We start from the raw sequence: 7,316 nt of genomic DNA on the forward strand, positions 1-7,316 counted from the left end.
TTATACTACCCCTATATTTATGACAATTTTTAAATTTTATTTCAAACATTTAAATAGAAACAGTAACCAGTATTATGCGTATTGTTGAGTATATTATAATATGTATACATTTTTTTATACCGTGAAAATAAAAACCTTATAATACATTCATAAAACGTAAGCAACTAAATATTTTACCATTACGTTTTTATATTACCTTAAATATAATAATTGTCTAATGACTGCCAGCCAATGGCTTGTCATGATAAAAGTACAATAAATAATAATTGATCATCGTTTTGTGTTATTACCACACAAATAAAATCCACATCATTAAATTACATTGCGTTTATTATCATCTACCTATACTATTTAACAAATACAAGTAACAAACTAGGTAAAAATATAAAGCGTAAGTAATACTGAGAAAAATATCTATTGAACTGGTAGCAATTAAATATAAATAAAACATATTCTTTAAAACAATTTTATATAATTACATAGCTCTATGTATAAAATTCAATAATAATAATATATTAATACTCAATGGCCAGTGTCGCCGCGGGCTTAATGAATAAAAAAAAAAAAAAATATTAAAATCAAAAATGTTTTAGTATCAAGGCCGTAGCCAGAAAAATATTTCGGGGGGGGGGGGGGGGGGTTGGTTAGAGTATAAATGTTATATTATGTAATAAAATATGAAATTATAAAAAATATTATTTAAATTAAGAACATGACATTTTTTTTAAAAATTTCGGTAGATAACTATGTACATTATCTTATATTTCTACATTAATAATTATAATTCATTACACTTTAGTATACAAGTTAACTATATAAAATACATTATTGTTAAAAAAAATCAAGCTATTCAATATTATTTCAAAAAAAAATTTCGGGGGGGGGTCTGAACCCTAACCCTCTCCTGGCTACGCCCTTGTTTAGTATGTATGATATTATATTGATATATAAGTACGTAATAATTATGTATTTACTTTGAAATTTATAAAAAATAATATTATTAGAATGATTTATCTATAACAAAAATTAAATATATTTCACATAAATCTATAAAAATCTTCGATATTTATATAAAGTAATATAAATTGCAACTTATATTTTATCGCAAATAAAATTACTGAGCTCGGCTATAAAAATATTTATATGCTCATTTACTTTAATAGGTAATAAGTTCATAGGTTCGATTTTTATAATATTCAACTAAACAAAAACATAAATACTTGTAATAGGTAAGTATCTAACAAATAATCATGATAACATTATGAAGTATTTAAATACTAATAACTAGGTAGGTAATAAGTAATAGAAAATAATATTATTTTTTGCATATCTACTAAAAGGTAAATGCATAATGTAAATTATATAATATAAATTCAAAATTGCATGGAGTAAAGATAGATTTCATAGACAGTGGTTTATTTTAAGTATTAAAGTTATATCTTTTTTTTCCATCAGCTGTCAAATAAACTTCCATCAAACTTTATCACAGAAAATTTCCCGTTATTAAACATTTATGAATTTTGAAATATGACAATTTTAACGTACCTTATTTAAATATCACATATAGGTAGTTTATAGTAATCGATAAAAATATGATCGACAGTAATAATTATTACTTACAAACAAATATTTAAAATGTAACAGCATTTTTATTACGGTAGGATATAAGTAGCAATAGATAGGTATTTAGCAAACCGTGTGTCTTTACTTGCCAACAATTATTTTCTACTTTTTTAAATAAAGTAAAATTACCCTGAGCTTAGATAAAGAATTCATGACACATCCTCATTACATTTTAATCAAACTTGAACAAATTAATAAGCAATGAAGTTGAAATTATAATATTTTATGAAAAACTCGACGTTACGGTGAAATATTAAATACTTACCCACAATTAAACCATACTTTTGTAAAAAAAATTTATTAAAATGTTTAAAAAATATATTTCTTGTGAATAAAATTAAATATAAAATCGTGTAAATAACAAGAACAAAATAAATATAGTGTTATAGGTAAATTTTCAAATATGCCACGCGATTACATTCCTGGTTTGTAACATTAGTGACTTTTTAGAACTTAAAAGCTTTTGAAACGCGAATCCCATTTTGTGAACAATGCTCTATATTATATACTCGATGGTTAAAAAAAATGGTTTATCAAGCCAACACGATCCTTTTTGTAGCACATTATAATATGCACATTAAACGTATGTACCTTTGGTTGTACATTGCACATGAGTACGCCTGTTTTTCCAGGTCACGTACTCTACATGTCACAATAGGTCTCATGAAGTACGAATAATATTCTTCACTGGTGCTAATCGCCATAAAATATAATTTTTAATCACATATTCCATTGATACAATGATACCTATATGTATATAATTACTGATTAAATGATATCATACCATATTACGATATTATATCAATATCATCCGGTAGGACTTGCACCAGAGTGAAAGAATGAAAAGATTTGTTGCTTCGATGGATACGTAATAACTTAGATTTTACAACTCCAGCCGATAACTTACTATAACGCGACCAGCTGTAAATCGAATAAAAATAAAAAATAATTTCTGTAAACAATACTTATCGATTTTCAAAATGTTACAGTATTACTATAAATTCGAACATTTCGTGAATATTATCTATTTTAATCCAAGGTCGTTCGAATTATACTTAAAAACTTCGTGATTTTTACTCTGATTTTTATAAATAAAAATAGGAAGATATATTGCACCAAAACATTTTAAACATTTGTGTTGTTGTTTTTTTTTTTTTTTGTAATGAATACTTCCTAGTTTAAAAAAGTGACTAAAGTGAATAAAGTTGACAGAGATCTAATCTTCCAACATTATTAGAATGCGCATAATGATTATATTACGCATTCCATTGAATCTAACTAATATTTTTGATAAAATACAGTTTATAGTTATATCTACACTAAATGTAATTTAATTATTTTATTGCATTATTTATAAAATGCTTACTTTTACCCATTTTCCAACAAACTTTTCCTAACTCTCTTCTACTGACAGCTATCGTCCTCAATCACCTGCCAAAGTGCAAACTTCTGTTCGTTTTCTTTTTCCATCGCTTGTAAGTCGTTTTTAGTTCAAAATCCACCGTCATTTCAATCCCTGAACCTGATAACATTACGATGACCATTATATTATGTGCTCTTTAGATATACTTCAAATGTAACACGCAAATCGCAGGGGACATGCTCTGATTTCCAAAGATCTTGAAATTTTATTTTAGGTTTACCTTTTCCTCTACGCTCTACGCAGTCCTGCACATTCCAGTAATGTCTCAAATTCTCTTGACGTAAAAATCAGTCCTGCTGTAAAAAACGAGTTCAAAATTTTTATTTTATTTTTTTCAATTTGAATAATAAAGGTAGTTACTTTCACAAAAAACAAGTAACAAAAACACATTATTTTAAGACTAAAACAATATTGTACTTGTTTAACTATTAACAAAAATACATCATGAGAGCACTAACAATTATTCTTGTGTCTTATTTCAGAAAACTCAAAGATGATGAAAAGAAATTACATAAACTGCGTAATTTGTTTGGAGAAAAATATTTAGAATCGTCGTCGACGATATTTATATTCTTTTTGAATGAAAGTTTTTGGGTCAACGCGAGTCACTTAAGAAATGTAAACATCAAAGAAAAAGTGTTTTTCTGAGATCTGCGAACATTTAGTTTTCTGTGGAAACTTTTCTCTTAAATTGGCCCCTTTTAACGTTATAACTATATTGTGATTTTTCAAATAAAACTACACTGTTTAGCCGATGTATTGAAAACTGTGATTTTTAAAGTCATTGCAGAAATACAACTTGTAATAATATTGCATTTCTATAACATAAATATTATATTTATTATGTACAAGTATACCTACATGATTTTTCTAAACAAAAAACATTCACATTTTGCTAAATGTATACAAAATAAGATAATTTTTTACATGAAGATATTAATGTTTTTCATTAAAGTTTTTAAACGATAATCTTCATTTTTATCATATTCTGAGTCAGAGAAAATTGTATATTTCAAACTAAAATATAATTTATCATTGTTTTAATAATGAAATAATTTAAATATACAGGAATACTTCAAAAGTTGAAAATATTATAATTATATAAAGTCGAAAAGATCGAAGTAAATAGGTACTTATATACCTATGTAAATCTAAGTTAAGTATTCTACATTCTACCCACTACCATTGATCACAAATAAGATTATTTATAATTATAAATTAATATATAATATAATTCATGATTGCATGGAAATAAAAATAATAATTTTGTGAGTATAATAACAATCATTTTATTACTTAATCAGTCGCGTAAATCATGATTTATTGGAAACCGTTTTCGCGATAAATTCGCAACGTAGGTACATATAAATATTGAAAAAGTGGTAAACAGGGCTGTGAATTTAATGCGTTTGCACTATGTTTTTCATAGTATTATGTTTATACATTTAACGGGTTAGGACATTGTTTCTTACAACTGCTATACAAGTGCTATAACTATAACTTTAAAGTATTGATTGAAATTTAAAATAAGTATTATTATTATTATTAAATTAAGTATAAAATTATAAATAGAAGCAACGAGTAATTGCCTCCACACTACCAATTCACTCGCCAACCTAGCCGACCGGTCCGTCACCCACACAAACATTCACACACATCATTATTGTTTTTGTGAATTTTAACATAATATAAAATGGTAATTTTATCATCGACTTTTGTGTACCTACATAGCAGCTCTTAAATTTGTGTGTGTTATAAAAAGTGAAGTGTGTAGTACGAAATTTAAAAGTGTGTAACTCAAATTAAACCTTTATAACATTATGTATCATTTTATGGCTTTACTTTTTTTTTTTATATTTGCATGGTTTTTTGTCAAGCTACGTATTAATTATAATCTACATTCTATACACAGAAATTTTGTTTTATTTGTAAAAATAAATAAAAACTTTACATTTTTTTTTTTAACTATAGAAGATTTGTTACTATAAAATTGAATATTCATTCATGTTATTTCTCGCAAACGAAGTGATCGGTTTTGTGAAATAGGGGTAAGTATGTCAATGATACATTTTGTAGGAGGCCCCTTTTATTGATTTGCCGGCTTTCTTTGATCCCTTAAATCTGCCACTGATCCTGTCACTATGTAGGTCACTGTAATGGATGTGTAAAGTACGACATTTATTTCGTGGCTTTAACAAATTTTGTAAAAAATATTAACTTTGAAAAATGATTATTCAACAACAAAAAAAATTGAGACTGAATATTCGATATTTTTTTTAATTTCGTCAAGGACTTAAGAGGAATCTTATACTTAATTTTCAACCTTTATTACACACAACAATAATTTATTGTATCTGTTCCGGCGAGGAAATTAAGTTTGAGTGGACTGTATTTTTTTGTATATCTATTTGATATATTCAATGTAGAATAAATATTATAATTTATTAATAAAGGTACTGCGACAGTAACCAAAATATAATAATTTATGTTAGGTTTGAACCGTAATACTAATGTGTATGAAGTCCATCTGTGCAAGCAGTGGCGGGCCGAACAGTCATTTTTTGAGACGATTGCCTCAAGGGAAATTTGGGTGGGTGGGTGGGTGGGTGTGTTAGTATAGATGTGCAACTTATACCTAAAAAAACTTAATAATATTTATTATTTTGAATAATAAAAAAAATAGTGAAAAAACTGTTGGTGGTGGGGAGGGGGATCAAATCGTATAGTTTGCCTCAGGTCTGCTTGTCAGTTCGGCACGCCACTGATTACCAGATCATTTGATTCTTTTCAAATTCAAGTGCAAGTGTGCCTTGGGCGGGTCTTGCTGCAGAAAGCTCCGTTGAACACGCACTGACGAGATTCGGTGCTCCGCACTCGTATTTATAAGCTCGGTCTGCGCCGTCCACTGCGTTCTGCCCTCGTAGGTCCGTGTATGCGATGCGGCCGGTCCCGTGTTCCGTGACAGACCGGAGGGCTCAGTCCGTTGCCAGCCGAGTCAGTCACAGAACACGGCACCGACGCGGCAGCCTATTTATTCATTTTCGCCGCGAATACCCGGGTCATCAAAACCGATTCGTTTTGAGCAATTTGTAACTGTACGTTGTTGCGACCGGTGTCCCTCGTGACCGAACAGGTCTGACCCGCGCTTTGCATAATACATAGATCCGGCCGATACAGTCGCACGCCTCCAGACGCCAAACGTGCTCGGTGCAGCGTTTTATTCGTGACTATCGGCTCACGATAGTGCCGACCGACCGTATTCCGAATCTCATCATACTATGCACAAACCGATAGTTGGCTGGCTGCCTATGTGTGATATCATTTTTTAAATAACTATAATATTACCCTTAAGAAAGATTATGACGACGTCAGAAAATACTTCGCGTGGCGCGAACAGTGTCGTAGAAAAATCGAAAAAAAACTAGGTAATAAAAGTAGACAATTTCAAATGTCTTAAATAAATATAACAGAAAGCCATCACTGTGGTAAGTTATAATATCATGTCTAGAAAATGCTATTATAAATATTTGGTCAACAATTTAACTTACTCTGTTTGTTCTTTTATAACTACGTAAGAAACAAAAATTATTCGGTCAAACAGTAGTATATGCCTACAAATTTTGGGTTTTCAAAATTTTAAGGTTTGAGTGCTAAGGAAATTTACATCGATTATTTATTAAAGTTCAGGGAGTTTATTTTAAACCACCAAATGTACCAATAACTAGGTCCAATCACCTAGGTGAATTGGATTCAGAAAACAAGCTCAATGTTTAACATTAAGGAACTTTTGCTGCTCCAAAAGGTTAGATGACAAACACAAAAAAAAATGTTTTAAACAGACATAATTATAAAACCAATATAGGTACACTCGGCGTTTCTCCCAGAATCTAAAAATATACTTCAACAATCTGAGTTTTGACTACGTTATAATTATTAAAATCTTCGTGAAAAATACAATTCTTTTTTATTCGCAATAATGTTCAGACTTATAATAACAAGTACCTACTTCAAATTGTATAGAAAATGTGTACACACAATCACACACACACACACACATTGACCGAGAAAATCAATGTCTTATTTTAAAAACAAAAAAACACCGCAAGTACCTACCTATATTGTATATATTATTATTATTTACCGTTGCCGCTGGTTCACCGTTTCCTTACAACCGCCATACCTGCAGTATTTCGTCCTCGCTCCACCGCCTCAACCCGGTATATAGTCACAGACAATATTATATAAATGAATAAGGCTTGCATTGTGTTCA

General features: G+C 29.2%; 1 non-coding gene across 1 annotated transcript; it reads right to left on the minus strand.

Moving 5' to 3' along the window:
- Positions 1-5,993: 5,993 nt before the first annotated feature.
- Positions 5,994-6,058, minus strand: Mir3017b-2 (microRNA mir-3017b-2). The gene has a single exon (NR_040220.1). It is a non-coding gene; the product is annotated as a microRNA mir-3017b-2 (primary transcript).
- Positions 6,059-7,316: the final 1,258 nt, after the last annotated feature.

Source organism: Acyrthosiphon pisum, unplaced genomic scaffold (assembly GCF_005508785.2).
Source record: "Acyrthosiphon pisum isolate AL4f unplaced genomic scaffold, pea_aphid_22Mar2018_4r6ur Scaffold_16525;HRSCAF=17189, whole genome shotgun sequence".
Classification (NCBI taxonomy): domain Eukaryota; kingdom Metazoa; phylum Arthropoda; class Insecta; order Hemiptera; family Aphididae; genus Acyrthosiphon; species Acyrthosiphon pisum.